Genomic DNA, 23,131 nt, shown 5'->3' on the forward strand with positions numbered 1-23,131 from the left:
ACAAGTGCAAGGCCCTGGCACATGGCCGTGGGAACAGCCCCAGACACAGACGTGTGTCCTGGGGATGATCACAGATGTGGCCTGAGTGGCTGAACTTGGCCTCGGGCACAGGGCTGAGCCACACGCCAACCGGCAGAAGCAACAGGCTGACCACCACCAAGCAGGGCTCCAGACCGCTGAGTACTGCAGCCACAGCTCAGACTTCAGCGTCCACAGGTTCAGTCCCGCACAGGCAGGCGCAGCATCACGTGATCCTGTGTGCTTCTCCTGCAGCCCCGGGGGCACAGCCACGCGGCGCCCCAACTTCCCCTTGGCCTCCAGACCTGGCTTCGGGCTCAGGCAAACCAGGCGGGGCATTCAACTGAGTCTGGCCCTGGCGGAGAAGGCCGTGCCCCTCTCAGCGTGGGGAGGACAGGAAGGACAAGCTGCCACAGTGCCATCACTTTCAGGCATAGGCCAACCCTGGGGGCTGGAGGAGGCTGGGACCCAGTGGGGGCGCCCGGGGCCCTGCGCCCGCCCAGCTGGCTCCTGGCTCAGAGCTGGGCCCGACTGGCCCTGAGCAGTGGAGCCCCTCAGCCCGTCCACGTCTCCACCCCGAGAGCCCGGTGCTGCCAGGCCCGTGGGAATCCCTTTAGCCTGAGAACTGCAGCCTGGTCTTCTTTCTGGCCCCGTGGCACCAAGTCCTCACAGAGGAAGAACAGGGCCAGCTCTGGTCCTCCTGGGTCACAGGAACCAGGTCAGCATCCGGGCAGTCACAGTGAGTGGTCCCGTTGGTGCCAACAGCACCTCGCAGGCCCGGCCTGGCCCCAGGTCGGCTCCCAAGGCTGCACTGCTTGGACCTGCCTCCTGGGGCAACGCCGCCCCCGCCCCCCAGAGAGGGCTCCCCGCCAGCTCGGCCCTGGGCGAGCTTGGATCCAGACACGCGGACGCAGGCTGGCCGCGCCCCCTCCATCTGTCTGGCCAGGAGCTCCCCCAGGCTCCAACGCCCACCCTCCCTGTTCAGAGTTCAGAGGATGTCTGTCCCCACTGGGGGGCTGCTTCCCTGGCCTCTAAGAGAGAGGCCCACTGAGCACAGGCACCCTGAGCCACAGCTGAGGGTGTGTGTGTGTCGGGGGCGCACGTCCCACTGACCCAATCCCCACAGACGGCTCTACTGCCAGGACCACCGGCTCCTTTTCAACCAATCGGCCAAAAGAAATGACTTCGTGCTGGTGAAAATCCATGACTTAAAACTGTCCCACAAATCCAGGGAGTGGAGCCGCTGAGCCGGCGGGGGACCCACGGACAGCCCCACTCAGCACGCAGCCCCGCGCCGAGACCCCTCGGGGAGGCTCCCAGCAGCAGCAGCTCCCCCCCATAACGCAGATGGGTGTCTGGAGCATGATTCATGAGGCTGCGGGTGCCAGGCCCTGGGAGGTGCCCACGACAGCCCTGCTGCACCCACTCCTCCTCCCTCCCACGTCACGCCCCCTGATTCAGTCGGTCAGCAGAGGCCTGGCTTCCAGACGGGCCAGGCAGCAGATGGAAAGGAGCCTGGGGGAGGGGAGCCCAAGGCCCCCACCTGCCCCGGCACCCCGAACTGGAGCCGTGTAGGCCCGCGCCTGCCCATGCCTCGAGCCGCCCACCCCTGCCACGAGCCGGCCCACCACGGTCTGGCGGTTTATCCCCGCCACCCTCCCCCTCCCCGTCTGCTCTCAGCCCCAGGCCCAGGGTTGCCTGTCTAGCCAGGCAGATGCAGGCGACATCACCCAACAAGCCCACTTACTTCTTCCAGGCCCTGAGGTCCAGGGCCACTGGGCTGGGGCAGGCGGGGTCTGGGGGACTCCGGGCCTCTCTGAAAGCCCACCACTGGAGACCCTGCCCCTGCAGTGTGGGCTGGTACCTGGTCTGAGCACCAGCCACACCGAGGCCTTTGGAGGGGCGGGATGCAAACCCACCAGGGAGAGCCCCTGTGATGTGCCATTAAGCCACCTGCCAAGGCACGTGGCCTTGGGCTGGTTACCCAAGCAGAGACCTCAAGGGGAGGGCGAGGGCAGGTGTGGGGTATTGGTGGCGGCCCAGGGTCAGCCCTGTGCCCAGATTCCAGTGCTGTTCACACACGGGTATCCGCGGCGCCATCTGGGAGTTGGGGTGAAGTCAGGCGTGGGGAGTCAGGCTCCATGCTGCTGTCCTCCAGAGCAGCGGGGCGGGGGGGACCGGCCACCGGTGCAGAGTGCATCCCAGGCCCCTTCTGGGCCACACTGACCACGCTCCAGTCACTCCTGCTGATGACGCCCCCACGTTGGGACCACCTGCATTCCAGCAGCAGCACATCCGTGCAGGAGTCACGCACAGAGGAGGGGCTGGCCTGGCTGTCGCCAGAGGTGCGGGTGCCAGGCTGCATGAGAGGTTCCCCTCCCCCGCGGTCCCCCCACCCGGCCTCAAAGGATGGGCCCAGAGCCGTGAGGTTCCCAGAGCTTGGCACCCCAGGGCCCAGGGTCCACCAGGCCCAGCAGGCTGGCTGGCAAGCTTGCAGGAGACCCGCGTTGGTGGGAGCGGGGGGACCCCCTCTTAGTCTCTCACTACTTGGGGGCAGACCCTGGAGCAGCCGCCACCACCCTGCCCAGGCCCAGGGCCCCCGCCACTGTCCACTCCTCCTGGCACAGGGGCTCCGGGCAGGGCCCCCCCCAAGATGGCTAGCTCAGGAGCTGGACTGGGGCTGCCCAACTGGCAGAGCAGAGGCTCCCAGGCCAGCCGAGGCCACAGACGGAGAGCGGACGGGTGAGCTTTCGCACTGTCAGATCAGAAACCCACAGCCACACAGATCACCACTCACCCTGGACGACAGCTTGGACTTTCAGTAACTGTTTTGGAGTGTTGTTTAGGGTCTGGTTCTGCTGTTTATAAACTGTGTGGCTTTGGGAAAGTCACTTAAACTCTCCAAACTTTGGTTGTTTCATCTGAAAAATGAGGGGGGGATGGACATAACTGAGCTGCTCTAAACATGAAATGAGATAATGTGTGTCTTAGCACATCCTGCCTGCTTTCACAGCATATCATAGACGGGGTGGGGCGGGGCTTATAAACAACAGAACTTTATTCTTCATGCTTCTGGAGGCTGGAAGTTCAAGGTCAAGGAGCCAGCAGATTCGGCATCTGGTGGGCCCTGTATTCTCAGCATGTCCTCGTGTGGAAGGTGGGGTGAGGGGGGCTCTCGGGGGGCTCTTTCCGGGGACACTGATCCCATTCATGACCTAACCACATACCAAGGACCCCAGCTCTTCCCACCATCACCTTGAAGCTAGGATTTCAACATAAGATCTTGGGGACATGAGCATTTAGTCTAAAGCAAGAGTGAAAAACACTTCATGTGGTAGCCCGAGGGAAGTGCTTTTAAAAGGTTAGTTCTTATAATGAAAGTAACATGCTCATTAGAAAAAACTTGGAAAAACCGACAAAAATATAAAGAAGAAAGTGTCCGTTCCCTACAGGCCTTTTGTTGTTCAGTCACTCAGTACTGTCCGACTCTTTGCAACCCCGTGGACTGCAGCACACCAGGCTTCCTTGTCCTTTACAGCTTCTATATGCCTTACTAGCTGACATTGGCCTTTTTATATGTCTTGGTTTCTTCCAGGCTTCTTACAATTCATGCTTATACCCATAGACATCGTAAAATTGTGATGATACTATACATACATTTTATTTCTTTTCACTTACTATGTAGTAAGCATTTTTTACTTTTCATTTAAAAACCTTCAGATGTTTTCCATAAACATTGTTGTGAATCACTGATAAACTTCTGTGACTGCATTGGACAAAACTGGCTCATCACCCCAGTGTCCCTAACCATTTGGAGGTTTCCGGTTTCCTACCATTTTGTGTAAGACTCTGATGAACACCCAGGCCAGCTCTGCTGGGGCCTCGGATGACGGCTTCCGGCTGCACTTCTGGAAAGGGGATTACCAGGTCCAAGCGGGGGTTTGTAGGAGAACTCAGTTACACACTGCAGACGCTGTTCTGAAAGCCACATCCAGCCTGGCTCCCCAGTCTGACTCTCAGCACCCTTCCCCCAGGTCCTGGTGCAGCCATGGCGGGGTGGGGGTGGGTGCAGCCTCTGTGGGGGGCCTGGAACTTCAACCATGGTCAGGTAGTCAGGCTGAGCAAGGGGGCAGAGCTGGAGGCAGAAACGTAGGGGGCAGACCCCAGTCTGCTCTGCCTGCCCCCGAACACAGGGAAGAAGGCACGCTGCTGGGCCTCGGGGGGTTAGGGTCTGAGGCTGGGAGGGCCTTCCTCCCTTGGGGAGCACCAGCGACGGGCCCGTCTGGCCTGCTGGGGGGTGCGGAGAGAGCCTAGGGCGGGCCCACAGGCAGCACAGCAGGCCTGTTCTCCCCAGGGTCCGTCCGCTGTTCCTCAGTGCCCTGGCCTGCCCAGGCCTCCCCTTTCTTTTCAGTCCCTCCCCTTTCTGAGACTGCCCCCTGACTTGTCATCCAGGTGGTTTTCGAGCCGAGCCCCATGGTAACCCCGTCAGGCCCTTGGACAGGCAGGTGGAAAAGCCAGGGCAAGCTCCAGCCCGGGGACCTAGGCTCCTCATGTCCTCCTCCCTCCTCCCTCTCACGACCTCCTCCCTCCTCTCCCTCCTCCCTCCTCTCCCTCACTGCCTCCCCACATCCTCCCCAAACCCCTCCCTCCCTCGAGCAGCAAAATCCGCTGCCTTCTGCTCTGCCCACAGAAATGTGCTCATGGGCCCTGCCTCACTCCACCTAAACGAATGCCCGTGACTCTCCTCCTGGGACCTTGAGGGAACGTCCCCGAGGAGACCCTCCAGCCGCACATGCTGACATCGGCCTCGTGACTGTCTCCTAGGTTCTGGCCCAGGCTATTTGTGACCTCTCTGGGGGCCCTGAGAGCAAGCAAGTGACCGCTGTGTGGATGTCCCAGAACACAAGGTCTCACCACCTCCTCCAACCACCACCTAACTTCTTTTTCTCCCCCTTTTGGCAATACTGGTTGTCATGGAGATTCTAATGCAATGTAGGAAGCTTGTTACTTGGCAACGAGAGGCTGGAGGTACAGGATTGGCTGCTGAGGTCTGAAGGAGCAGCAAGGATGCTGAGGGAAGGTGGGGGGGGTTGAGAAACCCTGCGGGAGCACCGAGCATGGGGAGGGGAGCAGACAGAGGACCAGGTGATGAGGAGGAGGGAACGTGGAGCATCCTGGGCTGGGCCCCCCCTGTGTGCTTGCTCTGATGCTCTCAGTAAAAGCAAGACAAACAAACACACAGCAATGTATTTTCATAGCTGTATTTACACTCTGGTAGGATGGATGGGGATTTCAACAAAGAGAAGGTCCTGAATATCAGAGTGGGGAAATGCTTTAGGAAGGCCCTGTGGTGCAGCAGAAAGGGCAGGGCTTGCGGTCGAAAACTTAGATGTGAAGCTCAACCCCACCCATTCCTCTGCATGTGACGCCATCAAAAGACTGAAGCCTTGGAGCTTCAGTTTCCTCATCTGTGAAACGGGAAGAGCGCCCTGACCTCCAGGGCCAGCTAGATGAGTGCTGACCAGCGGGAGTGGGCGCGTGGGCAGTGCTCTCTCATGTGGCTTCTGCAGGGGCCTTTTGTGACCAACCGCTCCTCGTTATCTTAATCACTAGCATCATGACCAGAACTGAAAACGCGTGACGTGGAGAGGAGAAGCCCAGCTCACTCCCATCCAGACTCACAGGCCTACTGTCTGAGCCCCGGGCTCTCTAGGGGCCAGCTGTCCAGGCCTGAAATGGTCTGTCCCAGGGGGCGTCATCAGGAGGAACAGATCCCAGCGGGCTCATGAGATGCTGTGCCCATCCTGAGCACCCACTGATGCCCAGATGCCCTAAAAGCCAGGGCAGCACTCCTGACTCCACGCCCAGGTCTGCCCTCGGGGGTGGAGACCACGGCCGCAGAGTTTCAGTCGTCCTTCCAGGCAGGATGGCTCGGGGGTGCTGGGCACCCTCCCTAGCACCTAGGTCACACATGGCCCCAGAGCGGTGAGAGTGGGTGAGTGCAGGCAACCAGCAGACAAAGCAAGCGGCGAGTTCCCGAGCAGTGACCGGCATCCTCTGCCGGTCCCCGCAGCGGCCCGGGGAGCACGGACTCTGCTGCCCCTGCATGGGCACCGCGAGACGCCGGGCCAGGTGGGACTCCCTCTTGGACAGGACTCTCAGGACGGTCTGAGACAACCCCAAGGCACAGAAGAGGCACTCAAGGGGGCGGGTCACCTGGGCGTGGATCCTCGGCGAATGACTCCTGTGGGCCCATAAAAGTTCTAGAGATTCCAGGTGTGAGCCTGACCCCCCTGCTGCCCTCTGCTCCTCCTGGTCCCTCCCGTCCTCAGAGAGCAACGTGACGGCTGAGGACGGACCGGCTCACCAGCTCCGTGTCGAGCCAGCCAGAGGCAGCAGATGGTGACTCAGGCAGACGCTGCTTCATTCAGCACCTCTCCGTCTGCAGCTCGCCAGTCCCCGGCACTCTGAAGCCCTCTGTGGTTTCCAGGCTGCCTTCTCACCACGGCTGGCATCAGGGCCCGCTCTGAGGGTCCCGCCTCCGCTGGGCCTGGGCTAGGCTTGCCCCCTGGGTGGGGGCCGGGCCGGGGGGCAGCGCCTGCTGAGGGGTGAAGGGCTCGGGAGACCTGGCCACGGGCCCACACCTGAGGGTTCTAAGCAATTTCATGGGAAAAGATGATTCAGAAAAGGGCTAACTACAGCATGGAGAATGCAAAGCGACCTTGGGTCTGACAGTGTCCTGTCATTTTTCTCCTGCGCTGAGAGGAAACACGGAGAAAGGGGGTCACAGGCAAGAAGAGACTCAGGGAGTGGCCCTCTCAGAGCCTTCCTTCTGGTGGGGAGGGGAGGGTGGGTGAGAGCCCCAGATGGGCGGGGGGGCACTTGGTACCCGAGCTGGGAGGGGCTCTGTCGTCCAGAGTGGGGGTCCTGCTGTGAGTGGGTGGGAAGGGGTGTGGGCCTCCCCCACTTCAGCTTCAAGTTGATCTGTTTGAAGTCTTGGCTCTCCACATAGGATTTTTTTTATCAACAATGCGTTTCCAGCTTCACTCCCTGGGGCTGGGTGGGGTCAGTGACCACGGGGGCTTCAGTCAGTCTGCCGAGGACAGGGATCGGGGAGGGGGCCCCTGGGGGCCTGAGAGCTCAGCAAGAGAGAAAAGCAGGCTTGGGACTCTGCAGAGGCCCTGCGGGGGCGGCGGGGGGGGGGGGTGTGGACCTCCCGTGAGGTGGGGGAAATGATGCTCCAGAGCCAGACTTGAGGTCAGGACCACGGGAGCTGGAGGGTGGTCATCTCAGGATAAACCTGCTCCAAAGGCCCTGCCCTGAGTAGGCTCTCTGCTCCCCCACCAGGAAGGAGGCATTGGACTCTGAAGCATGCTAAGCCTCACTATTCTTATATTTCCTGACTCATCTTTGTTCATTTTTTGTCCCTCCCTCCATCGTTTATAAAACAAAGTTCATATTTTGAAGTAGTTTCAGATTTACAGAGAAGCTGCAGAGATACGACAAAGTCCCCATGCCCCCTGGTCTAGCTGCCCTTGTGCTGAAGTCTCGTATAACCAGGTACCTTATGAAAAGAGAAGAACTTGACATCGGATCATTACTGCTCAGTGAACTAGACTCTACTTAGAGTTCACCAGTCTTTCCACCCATGTCTTTCTCTGTGTCCCAGGTGCCCTACTGCACTTAGCTTCCCTTAGCTTTTAAAATTTAAATTTCCCCTTGCAAATCCCAGTCTGTCTGCACCGTGCTCCAGGGGACGAAGAGAAGGCATTTGGGCCTCTATCACTTGATTCTGAGCAGGTCATGGGCTGCAGGAAGAGCAAGGTACATGCAGCAGTATTTACAACAGCCAAGTCAGGGAAGCAGCTTGGCGATCCACCGATAGAGGGACGGATAAACGAGAGATGGCACACACATACAATGGAATATTACTCAGCCATAAAAAGAATGAAATGATGCCATTTGCAGAGACATGGACGGATGCAGAGACCGTCATATAGAGTGAAGGAAGTCAGAAACAGAAAAGCAAGCATCTTAGATTAATGCATGTGTGTGGGATCTAAAAAATGGTACAGATGAACCTATACGCAAAGCAGAAATAGAGAGACAGACATAGAGAACAAACACCAAGTGGGAAAAGAGGGGGTGGGATGATGAACTGGGAGCCTGGGATTGACATATATATATATATATATATTATTGATACTATGCATAAAATAGGCTTCCCAGTGGCACAGTGGTAAAGAACCCACCTGCCAATGCAGGAGATGCAGGAGATGTGGGTTTGATCCCTCGGTCAGGAAGATCCCCTGGGGAAGGAAATGGCAACCCGCTCCAGCATTCTTGCTTGGACAATTCCAGGCACAGAGGACCCTGGTGGGCTACAGTCCACAGGGTCACAGAAAGTCGGACACGACTGAGCACGCACGCATGGATGCATAAAATAGGTAACCGCTGAGCCCTGCTGTGAGCACAGGGAGCTCTGCTCAGGGCCCTGTGCTGACAAAGAGGAGTTTGTACAGCAGAGCCAACACAACACTGCCAAGCAACTAAAATCCAGTAATAATAATATAAAGGAACAAGGAATGGTCTCTCCCCTGGAGCTTTCCTCTTTGGAAACAGAGGTCACTCAGCATTGCTAAGGCTTTTAGAGGTGACTGTGGGGTCTCAGTCCCGAAGAGCTATGGGATGAGTGGACCACAGTCACAGAGGAATGGCCCCGGTCCAGAACAGACGCTTCCCCCCAAGGCACACAGCCTGGCTGGAGCCGCCCCCTTGGTCCGGAGCCCAGGGTTGGCCTGACAGCAAACTCAGCCTGTCTCTGAGCACAGAAGGTTTGGCCACCAGCAGCACCAAGAGGGAGCAGAGAGGGGCCTGCATCTCTGCAGAATTGTTTCCAAATAGTGTTACTTTTTCCCTCTCAAGGTCTCCCTGGAGATGACTGTGGTGCTGAAAATGCATTAAATCTCTCTCCTTGTTTATGACACACACCCCCTCCTCCCTCTGTCCCTCAGCCTGGTCTCTTTCCGAGCAGTTACACAAGTGGCCCTGAGTAGGAGTCAGAGCCTGGCCGGGGAGCCTGCCCGAGGCCCCACCTCACAGGAGGGCGCCGCGTTCCGACAGAAGTGGGTTTGGGGAGAGAAGCCCCCAGCAGCTCGCTTTGTGCTCTGTGGCCCAAGAGGGGCTGCAAGGAGGGAGCCGGCCTGCAAGTGGTGGGTGAACGAGGGCCTTGTCCCAGCGTGCAGGTCGAGGGGGGCTGGCGCATGGACTCTGTATACACAACCTTTGCTTTCTGCTCCCACTGAACACGGCCTCGGGAAAGGAGCCCCCTTCCTGCCAGAGGGACTGGGCTGTACGTGAAGATGAGGTGACAGTCCAGGGGACACTGTGCGTGGGACCCAAGAGTGCTGTGACCTCATCTTTCCGGAAGCCCCCCAGGGGAGCCCACTCCTGGAGGCCCCCAGGCAGGTGGAGGCTGCCGACCGGCACAGAGATCCCCGCATTCTCCTCGTGGTTGAGGGGGCCACCGAAGCCCCAACCCCAAGAGCGGTGCAGACACCCTTCTCAGGGGCAGAGCCCAATGCTTCTGACGCTCCACGTGACGACAGCCACCAGTCCGAGGGAGCCCACGGGCACGACCACCTCTGGGGCTCTGCCGGCCCCAGGATGAGCCCCAGAGAGACCCACACCTCCTGTGTCCCCGAGCTGGGGGAGTGCATGGAGCCAGCCTCCTGATGGCAGGTGCCTGCCCTCACCTGTGGCCTTTGCTTCTGCCACCCCAACACTTGGCGAACTTGGGGTTTGGGTCCTGGGTCACAGAACTGCAGCCAGTCCCCCAATTCCAGGCCACAGACGTCCAGTCAGATCCGTGGTTCCTGCGGGCATTTCTTGACTCCACACCCCTGTGCCAGGGCCCCCATTCAGGCCCCTTGTTCATCAGAAGGATGGAGGCCTTCTCCCCCGCCTCTCTGCTGACCCACTCACCGTTCCCTCATTGAGGCTGAACCACGGTCTGACCGCGACCCTCCTGTGCAATTAAACCAAGCCCCTGGGGGCCACGAGAGCCCCTGACTCACTCCCCGTGCCTGCCGGCCGCGCCTCTGGCCTGTCCCCATTGCACTGCGTCCTGTCTTCCTCCAGCTGACGTCTCCACACCCTCCTGTTCGGCCCGGGCATCGAACCATCCAGGAGCCCCCGGGGCCCCCGGCAGCGTCCCACAGCTGGCTCTCAGTCCCCGCAGCTCCTGGACTCGGCTCCAGAGCTGCTCTCTTGGAGAAAGCGGCCCCGCCCCGCTCTGTGCTCTGGGACCCGCTGCGCAGGTGCCAGGTGCTGGTGGAGCAGAGACGCCCAGTGCCCGCAGGCTGGGCCCTGCTCCTTGTCCAGGCCAGGCGGTGGGGGTCTCCCAGGCCCGGGAAGCTGGGTCGGGGGGACGCCGCCCCTCCCTGGGCGGGGGGGCTGTGAGACGGAGGAAATAAGAGGCAGCTGGGGAGGACGCAGGCCGGGAAGCGTCCCCACGGTGCCGGGAGCAGGTGGACGCAGGCACAGCTTCCCAAGCTGGGGGAGGGGAGGGCCCTGCGGGAAGGGGTCTCAGTGTCATCCCCTTGGGCTCAGCCGAAGGCCCCTGGGGCACGTTGGTGGTTGTGTGAGAGGCTGTGGTCTTCATGGAGGCTCACTCGGAAGCTCCAGGCTAAGGACTGGGGGTGTGTGTTGTGGGGGGAAGGTGGGCCATGGGGCTAACCCTGGGGGTCTGGGCAGCAGGCAGGCTCTGGGGGTCTGCACTGCCCCCTCACCACCCCTTCCTCGCCCTTCCTCTCATCACAGGCCCCTTCCCCAGGGGGCACTGCCTTCAATCCCACCCGCAGCCTGGGAATGATGGGAAAGGACCCTTACCACCAGCCTGGCGTTGGGGGTTACGGACTGCTGGACTAGGCTCACTACTCGGAGGAAGAACTGCAAGGCGCCCCACCCTTGGTTCCCAGAATAGCACCTGCATGAGCCCAGCTCAGCTTCACACAACCCAGGAGGCAGACACCGTCACGCTCCCTTCACAGCAGAGGCAACCTGGGTCCCCAGCTGTGCGTGGGTCCAGGGCCACTCCTGGGCTGGTTTCACGGTGAGACTGGGGGCGTGGGGGCCGCCCCCTCCTGGGGTCTCCCTGGGGAGGGTAGAGCAGAGACCTCGCCCCTGGTCGTGCTCAGACTGGACACACAGTGCTCCCTCCCCGACCTGGGCCGTTGCCTGGAGAAGGAGCAGAGACCCGCCATCCCAGGCCTGACCCCCTACGCTGGCCTCAACCCCAGGGGCAGGGACGGGGCAGAGCCCGACTCCCCTGAGGCCTCCTGCGGGCCAGGCCCTGCTGCTTTCAGCAGGCTCCGTGCTGGACAGCTCCCAGCCAGCAGCCCAGGCGGGCGCCGCCTCCTGCTGCGGGGTGGGGGTGGGGGTCCCTGCGTGGCCGCCTCGCCCACCACACCCCCATCCCTCGCCTCTCCCGCCCCACCCCATCCCCGCCCCCTGTGGGAACCCAGGGCCCCCGGCATCCTCTGAGGGCAGGCAGGTCACACGGTGGGCTGTCCTCAGTGAGTCTGACCGCGGACCTCCCCACAGCCGGCTCTGGGGGCCCCTCCCAGTGCCTCCAGACCCTGTGCCGCCTGAGCATACTCATGTCCCTTCATCCCAGCAGCTGCCTCCTCCCTTCTTCTCCTGGTCATCCTCAGAGCTCCCGCCTTGCAAACAGGGCCCCTGAGGCACAGAGGAGGGGCCCCACGACACGAGGCCTCCTCATAGCACTGGGCCGGGGCGGCCACCGCCAGGAGGGGCCTTTTGAGCCACCGTTGGGGCCGGGAGGTGTGGTCCTGTCTCGCAGGCAGACCAGGCTCCCCAGGCTCTCAGCTGCGGCTTCTCCGATGCTTGTGCACTTGGTCTCTTTGCCCACCTGCTCTGGGGGTGGTTCCCCTACACTGACCCTCAGGGCCAAGAATGAGTCTGAACACCTGCTCATAATTCCTGTCCATCCCGTGCGCCTCCACTGGCCCCGCTGGGCAGAAGCAGAGGCAGGAGGGGCAGGGTTGGAGGGAGAAGCCTGTGAGCCTGTGGGAGCTCCAGTCTGATGGGGGAGGAGCCCCTGTGCCAGGCTCAGTGACTCTGCCCCCCTACTTCGGCCGCAGCCCCTACTCAGCCCCAGAGACCCAAATTTCCACCTTCCAAGGGATGGTCTGGGTTTGGAGATGCATTCATGGAGGTGTCTGTGCACCGAGAACCCTGGTGATCGGAAGGAGCGGGTGACTGAGGGGCGTGGCCCCAAGCTGAGAAGGGCGGCCTCCAGGAGTGACAGGCCAGCAGCAGGACCCAGTCACCCTGGGACGCACCCCGGGGCTGCAGGTGTGGCTCTGACGGAGGAGCGGCCCTGGGGCTGCTGCCCCGTCTGCAGGGAGCTTCCGTCTGGCCGTCTGGGCCACAAGGCCTGGCTCAAACCCACCTCGCATCCTTGGGACACAACCACCTGCCTTGTCCTGCCACTCTTCCTGACTCAGCCCTCAGAGCACGAGCCCAACACTGCCTCCTCCAGGAAGGTCTCCTGTCATTCAGTTCCTGACCCCCACTCATTCACTGTTGACCCCTCAGTGCCACTAAAGGGACAAGCGAAAGAGATGTGGTCTGCAGAACCTGGTGGTCAGCGCACCTGTTGTGTGTTCCAGGGAAGCCCTTACCCACTGTTTCATCGATTTCATCAGCAGCCGAGGGGCTGAGCCAGGAGCTCTGCAGACCCACTCTAGGTCTGGTGGTGTGAGCCTCTGTCCCTGTGCCCCACCTTGGACCACAGGCTTTCTCAGGGCAGGGCCTGTGCGTCCCCCTCGCCCTCTGGCCCAGGGCTGTGCTGCTGTAGCCCCATCACCGAGAACTGCTGACAGCAGGTGGGGTGTGCCCGGGGCAGGCAGGGCTGGAGGCAGAGAGGGGCAGAAGGCCCAAACTCAGGAGGCTGGTGTCCCGCGGGGCGGGCAGTGCCCCTACCTCGGGGCCTCTTCCTCCCCTGGGGGCGATGAGAGCTCAGAGTGCATCCAGGGCGCCTCCACTGGGGCCCCCAGCTTGCCCCAGACCTCAGCAGACTGTGTCCCTCAGGAAGGGGACCCAGTAAGGGCTGCAGCCAGGAGCTCGGGGACAGTGAGGTCACCGCAAACTCCCTACCTCCTGACTCAGCTGTCTCACTGCCCAGACTCCCCTGGGGGCAGGGGTGGGCACCGAGAGCGATGAGCAGGAAGGGGATTCTCGGCCAGAGGGGAGTCAGGGGGACCTGGGCTGGGCTGGGTCTCCTGCCCAGAGCACGCGGGGCTGAGCTGAGGAGACCCGCACAAATGCGCACACACCGACACACACATCACACACCTGCACACACACATCGCTCCCCACCCCCACCCCGCTCTGCCAGGTCTGCTCTGCCCCTCCCTGGATGGGGGCACCCAGCTGTGATGGAGCCAGGGGCAGGGCCCCACTCAGGGGGGCAGTGCAGACAAACGCCCCCCTCCTCATTGCCTGACAAAGGTCTGGGGGGCACACTGCCCCTTTCAGGTCCAACCTGCCCCTTGCTGCTGAGGGCGACACCACGTGCACGAGAGGAGACACGGAGGGCAGAGCAGGGAGAAGCCGCAGGGTCCTGGAACCCAACATCCTGACTCACACGGAGGCAGAGGAGAGAGGGGTCGGGTCCTCATCCTCAAGGCGGGGAGCTCAGCCTCGCCATCATCTCAGAGCGGGTTCACCCCCACAGGAAGTTATGAAGGAGGAGAAGGGGGGGTTACAGGTGGCCGTGCGGATGGTCCCTGTGGGTCACAGGTGCAGCCTGTGACCTCCTAGCTGCAGAGGTCCCCTCTCAGAGGGGCCATCGGCCCGCCTCCAGCTGCACCAGGACCAGAGGGCCTGGCGGCCCCATCTCCCTCCCTGGTGCCCGGAGCCCGGCCGTGCACTGACCGCAGCGTGGCAATAGGCCCGGCTGACTGATGACGAGCCCAAGGCCTGGTGCAGGCGCAGCTCTGACTGGTGCTCCGGCCTGGCCGTGCCGCCTGCCACCCAAGTGGAACGGCCACCCACACCCGCAGGCAGCACCCTGCACGCCACACGGGCACCACTGCTGTGTCAGAGAGATACAGCCTGGGTCTGCAGGACCGAAGAGCGAGGGATGCGCAGAAACTTCCTGAAGGGCTGGGAATATCCCAAACCACGCTTGTCACAGCGCTTAAACGACTGCTTCCATCTGTGAAAGCTCTTTGGATTTTCATTTCACGTAACCTGTACCTCAGTAAACCAGCACACACGCCAGGTCAACAGAGCCTCACTCCTGGGGAGGTTTTCGGCTGGAACTCCAGGAGGCAGGCACCCAGGTACAGCCCGTCCTCAGCCTGGACTGGTGATGCTGCCTTCGGCACTTACTAACCTAGCCTCCAGTCTCACCTTCTGAGATGCTAGCATCCTCCCTACAGGGTGGCTAAGGGAGAAGCTGTTCTTAGTGGTGATTCCAGAGGAGGGGCTCCGGTAACAACAAATGCTTCCTTGTTCTAAGGGCTTTCCATATAGTAACTCACTTAACACCATAGCAACTGTACGAGGTACTAAATATTATTAGCCCCATTCTATGGATGACATTCTATGGTGGCTGTGTGGAGCAGGAGCAGCGGAGAGGAGATATCCCACGTCCAAGGTCAGGAGCAGCAGAGAGGAGCTACCCCACGTCCAAGGTCAGGAGTGGCGGCCGTGAGGAGATACCCCACGTCCAAGGTAAGGAGCAGCGGCTGTGCTTTGCTGGAGTGGCCATGAAGAGATACCCCATGTCCAAGGTCAGAGAAAACCCACTAAGACAGTAGGCACTGACAGAGGGCCTCAGAGGGCAGACAGACTGAAACCACAATCACAGACAACTAACAAATCTAACCACATGGACCACAGCCTTGTCTAACTCAATGAAACTGAGCCATGCCATGTGGGGCCACCCAAGACGGATGGGTCATGGTGGAGAGGTCTAACAGAATGTGGTCCACTGGAGAGGGAATTGCAAACCACATCAGTATTCTTGCCTTGAGAACCCTATGAACACTATGAAAAGGCAAAAAGATAGGACACTGAAAGATAAACTCCCCAGGTCGGCAGGTACCCAATATGCTACTGGAGATCAGTAGAGAAATAACTCCAGAAAGAATGAAGAGATGGAGCCAAAGCAAAAACAACACCCAGTTGTGGATGTGACTGGTCACAGAAGCAAGGTCCAATGCTGTAAAAAGCAATATCGCATAGGAACCTGTAATGTTAGGTCCAATCAAGGCAAATTGGAAGTGGTCAAACAGGAGATGGCAAGAGTGAACGTTGACATTCTAGGAATCAGCGAACTAAGATGGACTGGAATGGGTGAATTTAACTCAGATGACCATTATATCTACTACTGTGGGCAGGAATCCCTTAGAAGAAATGGAGTAGCCATCATAGTCAACAAAAGAGTCCGAAATGCAGTACTTGGATGCAATCTCAAACACGACAGAATGATCTCTGTTCATTTCCAAGGCAAACCATTCAATATCATGGTAATCCAAATCTATGCCCTGACCAGTAATGCTGAAGAAGCTGAAGCTGAACAGTTCTATGAAGACCTACAAGACCTTTTAGAACTAACTCCCAAAAAAAGATGTCCTTTTCATTCTAGGGGACTGGAATGCAAAAGTAGGAAGTCAAGAAACACCTGGAGTAACGGGCAAATTTGGCCTTGGAGGACAGAATGAAGCAGGGCAGAGGCTAATAGAGTTCTGCCAAGGGAAAGCACTGGTCAGAGCAAATACCCTCTTCCAACAACATAAGAGAAGACTCTACATGTGGACATCCCCAGATGGTCAACACCGAAATCAGATTGATTATATTTTTTGCAGCCAAAGATGGAGAAGCTCTATACAGTCAGCAAAAACAAAAGTGGGAGCTGACTATGGCTCAGATCATGAGCTCCTTATTGCCAAATTCAGACTTAAATTGAAGAAAGTAGGGAAAACCACTAGACCATTCAGGTATAACCTACATCAAATCCCTTATGATTATACAGTGGAAGTGACAAATAGATTTAAGGGACTGGATCTGATAGACAAGAGTACCTGATGAACTAAGGACGGAGGTTCGTGATGTTGTACAGGAGACAGGGAGCAAGACCATCCCCAAGAAAAAGAAATGCAAAAAAACAAAATGGCTGTCTGAGGAGGCCTTACAAATACCTGTGGAAAGAAGAGAAGCCAAAAGCAAAGGAGAAAAGGAAAGATATGCCCATTTGAATGCAGAGTTCCAAAAAAGAGCAAGGAGAGATAAGAAAGCCTTCCCCAGCGATCAATGAAAAGAAATAGAGGAAAACAATAGAATGGGAAAGACTAGAGATCTCTTCAAGAAAATTAGAGATACCAAGGGAACATTTCATGCAAAGATGGGCTCAGGAAAGGACAGAAATGGTATGGGCCTAACAGAAGCAGAAGATATTAAGAAGAGGTGGCAAGAATACACAAAGAACTGTACAAAAAATATCTTCACGACCCAGACAATCATGATGGTGTGATCACTCACCTAGAGCCAGACCCTGGAATGTGAAGTCAAGTGGGCCTTTAGGAAGCATCACTACGAACAAAGCTAGTGGAGGTGAAGGAATTCCAGTTGAGCTATTTCAAATCTTAAAAGATGATGCTGTGAAAGTGCTGAGTCAATGTGTCAGCAAATTTGGAAAACTGAGCAGTGGCCACAGGACTGAAAAAGGTCAGTTTTCATTCCAATCCCAAAGAAAGGCAATGGCAAAGAATGCTCAAACAACTGTACAATTGCACTCATCTCACACGCTAGCAAAGTAATGCTCGAGATTCTCCAAGCCAGGCTTCAGCAATACATGAACCGTGAACTTCCAGGTGTTCAAACTGGTTTTAGAAAAGGCAGAGGAACCAGAGATCAAATTGCCAACATCTGCTGGATCATTGAAAAAGCAAGAGAGTTCCAGAAAAACATCTATTTCCGCTTTATTGACTATGCCAAAGCCTTCGACTGTGTGGATCACAATAAACTGTGGAAAATTCTGAAAAAGATGGGAATACCAGACCACCTGACCTGACTCTTGAGAAACTTGTATGCAGGTCAAGAAGCAACAGTTAGAACTGGACATGGAACAACAGACTGGTTCCAAATAGGAAAAGGAGTCCGTCAAGGCTGTATATAGTCACCGTGTTTATTTAACTTATATGCAGAGTACATCATGAGGAACGCTGGGCTGGAAGAAGCACAAGTTGGAATCAAGATTGCCAGGAGAATTATCAATAACCTCAGATATGCAGATGACACTACCCTTATGGCAGAAAGTGAAGAAGAACTAAAGAGCCTCTTGATGAAAATGAAAGAGGGGAGTGAAAAAGTTGGCTTAGAGCTCAACATTCAGAAAACTAAGATCATGGCATCTGGTCCCATCACTTCATGGCAAACAGATGGGGAAACAGTGGAAGCAGTGGCTGACTTTATTTTTCTGGGTTTCAAAATCACTGCAGATGGTGACTGCAGCCATGAAATAAAAAGACGCTTACTCTTTGGAAGGAAAGTTATGACCAACCTAGACAGCATATTAAAAAGCAGAGACATCACTTTGCCAACAAAGGTCCATCTGGCCAAGGCCATGGTTTTTTCATTAGTCATGTATGGATGAGAGAGTTGGACAGTCCTGAGTGTTCATTGGAAGGACTGATGTTGAAGCTGAAACTTCAATCCTTTGGCCACCTGATGTGAAGAGCTGACTGATTTGAAAAGACCCTGATGCTGGGAAAGATTGAAGGCAGGAGGAGAAGGGGACGACAGAGGATGAGATGGTTGGATGGCATCACCGACTCAATGGACATGGGTTTGGGTAAACTCTGGGAGTTGGTGATGGACAGGGAGGCCTGGCTTGCTGCTGTCCATGGGGTCACAAAGAGTTGGACAAGACTGAGTGACTGAACTGAACTGAACCGATGGATGACTTTCTCTCTCCTTATCTGGAAAGTAGGAATTCTCCACCTTTTCCTGTCCAGTTCTCTTGGGTATGCACAAGAAGGAGAACTGCTAGGTCAAATGGCATCTCCGTGTCTAACTTTTTGAGAAATGGCCAAACTGTTCTTCAGAGTAACTGCACCATCCACACTCCCACCAGCCATGTATGAGGGTTCCAACTTTCCCACTCTTGTCAACTCTGGTCATTTCTGTCTTTCTGATAACAGCCATCCTCACGGCTGTGAAGCAGCAGCCCGTGGTTTTGATTTGCATCTCCCTGATGACGAATGAGGTTGAGCCTCTTTTCATGTGCTTATTGGTCATTTGTGTGTCTTCTCCGGAGGAACGTCTGTTTAAATCTTTTGCCCATTTTAAAATTGTTATTTGTCTTTTTTATTGTTCTAAGATTTGCATAAAGAACTGTGTAAGAGTTCTTCATGTATTCTGAATACTGGGCTCTTATCAGATATACGATTCGCAAAACTTTTCCCTATCCTGTGGGCTGTCCTTTCTTTCTGGACAGTGTCCTTTGAAACACAAAAGTTTTAAATTATCAAGTCCAGTGTATCGCTGTTTCCCTTTGATGCCTGTGATGGAAGAGTGTTTCAGAGCCTTTTCCATATTAACACAGATGGAGATTCCAGAAGGCAGATGGACTCGACTGCATTTCCAAACTGTAGCTGACCTCAGGAGCCCAGCCGTGAGCCTCCGTCAGGGGCACGCTGACCTCAGGAGCCCAGCCGTGAGCCTCCGTCAGGGGCACGCTGACCTCAGGAGCCCAGCCGTGAGCCTCCGTCAGGGGCACGCTGACCTCAGGAGCCCAGCCGTGAGCCTCCGTCAGGGGCACGCTGACCTCAGGAGCCCAGCCGTGAGCCTCCGTCAGGGGCACGCTGACCTCAGGAGCCCAGCCGTGAGCCTCCGTCAGGGGCACGCTGACCTCAGGAGCCCAGCCGTGAGCCTCCGTCAGGGGCACGCTGACCTCAGGAGCCCAGCCGTGAGCCTCCGTCAGGGGCACGCTGACCTCAGGAGCCCAGCCGTGAGCCTCCGTCAGGGGCACGCTGACCTCAGGAGCCCAGCCGTGAGCCTCCGTCAGGGGCACGCACAGGACTGGAAGCCCAGGACTCCCTCTGAGATGCACAGCTCCCAGGCTCTCAATGCTCTGTAGAAATGCCCTTGGCGAAAGACGAGGTGTCACCGACTCAGAATCCTCACACTGGGAAGGTCCAGCCCAGGGCCCGAGCTCAGGGATGACGTGCCGAGAAGCTGCTCAGACCTCGAGGGGTGAGGACAGAAGACCAGCACCTTGTCGACGGCCCCAGTGGGGACCTGTGTCAGGGAGCACCGTCTCATCAGCTGGGCTGGGGCGGGCCGGAGGGAGCACCTCCGTCAGCTGCTTTCACAGTGAGGACTGGCCTGCTTCTCAGGCTTTCCAGCTCCTCCCTGTGCAGAAGCAGGGGCTACACTCCCCGCCCCCAGGGCTCCGGGGTCTGGGCTCCCTGCCAGCGGCCAAGAGCTTCCTGGAGCCCCTCCATTGCTGTCTGCACCAGACGCCCCAGGCCCTTCTCTCTGATGACTCAGGAGCAGAGCAGCCATCTGTGTGGAAGGTCCAGGATCCGAGCTCGGAAGGGCGTCCGCGTGGTCCCAGATGTCAGCCGGCCCAGGGTAAGCCCAGGCGGCTTCTGTGGACATGAGGCCACTCCAGGGCTGGCCAGGAGGGTCTTGGCAGGTGGCCGGGGGCTCTGCCGCCCACAAGCTCATCCCACCCTGGAGCTCCATCTCTGGGCTCAGTCCACCCAGCCGGCAGCAAGAGCCCAGCACCCAGAGATTGTTCAGACTGTTTATTCCTTGACTTTCAGAGCCTGCACACACATCCCAGGCAATCCCTCAGTCACACTGGATCATTCATGCTTTCCTGAGCAGACGATGGGCCTGGAGACAGTGGGGAGTCAGCACTCAGACCCTTTGCCTTAGTTAGAGCTTCCCTGGTGGCGCAGATGGTAAAGCGACTGCCTGCAATGTGGGAGGCCCGGATTCAATCCCTGGGTTGGGAAGACCCCCTGGAGAAAGAAATGGCAACCCACTCCAGTACTCTTGCCTGGAAAATTCCACCGACGGAGGAGCCTGGTAGGCTACAGTCCATGGGGTCGCAAAGAGCCAGACGCAACTGAGCGACTTCACTTTCTTTCCCTCTGTATCCAGTGCCATCGTGGGAGGAGCCACAGAGCTCGGCAGCCCCCTTCAGCCATGGGGTCACGGAAAGGGTGACGGACTTGAGCCAGAGTCCTCCGGGGCCAGGTGCTTGGCGGTGGACAACTTCGTGCACCCTTCTGAACCTCATTTCCTCACTTTACCACGGGAATGACATACACCGGGAAGTCCTGGCACGTGCTCGGGAGTCAGTAAGCCCCACCTTCCTTCTCAAACTGTGCTGTAGAGAAATCATTGAAGGAAAGGATCTCGGAGGCTCTCCGGTTGGATCCCCCTTGCTTTTCAGAGTTAGCAACTGGAGCAGAGAGACTAAGTGACTTGCCCCACTTACCGTGGGGCCGCACATCCCGCTCAAGTTGCCGATCGTCAGTCACGCGTGCTCTGCCCAGAGGCGCAGGGCCTCAGCTGCAGGAGGCCCCGGGCTGTGTGCGGTTACTCCAGGAGCCAACAGCGGGAGCAGCCTCCCGGGCAGACGGCCTTGGGGGACAGGATTCCCAAGGCCCAGAAGGGCACCCATCGGCTCAAGGTCACCCCGCGGGGCTGACAGAGCCCGTCCTACAGGTCCGGCTGCATCCCGAGCAGCCCTCCCAGGCCCAGAGGGTCCCGGCGACAGTAGGGGGGCAGTTAATGACGCCAGCCTCCACCAGGCTCTGCAGAGAAGGCCCCTGCAGCCTGCGGATAATGCAGCAGGAGATGACAGATTTCTAACCGCAGCTGAGGACAGGCTGAGCTTTTGGAGGACAATTAACACCACTGGGCACTGGTCTGATAGGCCCTGGTGGGAGCCCTGCCCCGAAATGCCCTCTCTCCAGACTTGGGGATCAGGGCCACTGTCCCTACGCAGGCGAGCTGGGGAAACAGGGCCAGGCTGGGCACACAGACAGGCAGGCCGGGTGGAGAGGAGGCTGGAAGGAACTCAGCGATGCCTGCCCCGCCCAGGCTCAGCGAGGGGCGGGGCGGGGTCGCCAGGTCTCCAGGGAGGGGCGCTGGGTCTTGGGGGGGGGGGGCGCTCAGTCTCTGCGGGGGGGCACCTGGTCGGGGCGGGGGGGGGGGCGCCTGGTCTCTAGGAAGGGGCGCCCGGTCTGTGGGGAGGGCGGGGGTGGGTCCTGTGGATGCTTTCCTGCGGTGAACGTGGAATGTGGCTGTGGGGAGACCCACTAGACCGCACCAGGGCCCGCTCTGACTGTCCCCTCCTCTCAAACGTGGCAGTGGGGTTCTGGATCTTCTTTTGTATTTCTCAAACCCTCCACGATTTTCACGCCCAGCTCGGTGTGCGATCCCGACCTGTCCACCTCTCCAGCTCTGACGTCTCTGCTGAGGCACGTCTGCCTCTGTTCCACCCTGTGCATCTTGAATCTCATCTCCTAAATATCCCCCGAGGTCACCCCTGCAGTCCACCACCATCGCCACTGTCCACGTCCAACCTGGCCTGACCAGAACACAACCCTGCTTGGTGGCCTCAGCACTTCCTGTCCATCCCGCCCAGCGTGACCGCGGAGAACACAGATCCGACCACAGAATGCCAGGCTTCAGGGGCTCGCCTGGCACACTCTGCCCTCTGTGGTGCTGAGCCCATTCCCTCCCCTGCCCCCTCTGCCAGCTTCTTGGCTTTCATCCCGCCCCTCGCTCCCAGCCCCACCCTTGCTCAGCACCAGCCCGCAGTGAGCTCGCTGAGCCCTGGTGCTGTCTGATGCCTCCACGCCTCTGTACCTGCTGTTTTCCTACTGTGTCTGGCCAGGAATCTGCTTATCTGCCACAGTTTAGCTCAAGTACCACGGCCTCTTCTAAGAGTCCAGCCCCACTTCCACCCATCCTAGGGGTGGGGTAGTGACCCCGCCTCCTTCCAGCCCCCAGCAAACAGCATCTCGTCGGCTATCAAAACACTCAGAATGTTTGACTTGTTTGCACATCTGAATCCTCTCCTTTGGGCTTTTAGAAAGCAAAAAATTAATTTCATTTGTCTCTGCATCTCTAAAGGCTGGCATAGACAAGTGTTCAAAAATAATCCTGGGAAGATGTGGTGTACTTCTCTGTATTCACCAATGAAGTACAACTGAAAACCATGGACATGATCCATAAGACAAACACGAGAGGACTGACTCTAAAAGGGAGACAGGAACAGGCAGATCGACGAGGGGACCTCCTGAGGGTCTCACGGTGGTGAGGTCCCTGGGATTTCTTTTCCTCACGCACCCCAGACTTGGCGCTGAAGAAGCTGGCAACTCAGAGATGCCAACAGGCACCAACAAGAACCCGCTCTCTGCAGCCAAGGGACCAGGAAAAAGAACCTTGCAAGACAGAAAACTTTAGGACACCGACTGCTCCTCTTCAGCCACATCCACCCACAACAGCCAAAGCTGAGTGTGGAGCAGAAGCCCCTCTCCCTCCCAGGCTGAAGCTGTAACGAGACGCCTGCTGGGTGGTGTCAGAGCAGGACCCCCAACCTGCTGGTAATGATGCCACAACCTCTCTCCGTGGTCCGTGGAGACCAAGGGAGGAGCTGGACTGCCCACCCCCAGCCAGTGGTGATGAGAAGCGGAAGACAGAAAGTATAAAGAAGAACTAAATGGAAAATTTTAAGTTGAAAAACACAAGAGCTGAAATATAAATCTCAGTGGATGGGGTCAACAGCAAAATGGAGGAGACAGAACAAAGAACCTGTGAACTGGAAGACAGAATAGACACTACCTGAGGTGAACAACAGAAAGAAACGGACCAAAAAAAAAAAGCATATCCTTAGGGACCAAAAGGTCTAATTCATGTCCCTGAAGTCATAATAAGAGAGAAGAAAGGGGATGAAGCTGAGAAAGTAGTCTAACAAGTAACGGCAGAAAACATCCCAAAGTTGGCAACAGACGTAAACCTATGGTCCAAAAAGCTTAACGAATGACAACCA

At 57.8% G+C, this 23,131-nt stretch overlaps 1 protein-coding gene across 12 annotated transcripts in view; it reads right to left on the reverse strand.

The window, feature by feature from the left end:
• NAV1 (neuron navigator 1) overlaps window positions 1-23,131 on the reverse strand; it is a 190,661-nt gene that overhangs the window by 138,617 nt on the left and 28,913 nt on the right. Inside the window, exon 1 of one of the 12 annotated variants that reach the window (XM_043923140.1) lies at window positions 10,112-10,118. The exons of the other annotated variants lie outside the window; for them this stretch is intronic. The gene's annotated coding sequence lies outside the window, so the exon portion shown is untranslated. Of the gene's footprint in view, window positions 1-10,111; window positions 10,119-23,131 lie in introns of those variants that run through there. 12 annotated transcript variants of the gene reach the window in all.

Source organism: Cervus elaphus, chromosome 14 (assembly GCF_910594005.1).
Source record: "Cervus elaphus chromosome 14, mCerEla1.1, whole genome shotgun sequence".
Classification (NCBI taxonomy): Eukaryota; Metazoa; Chordata; class Mammalia; order Artiodactyla; family Cervidae; genus Cervus; species Cervus elaphus.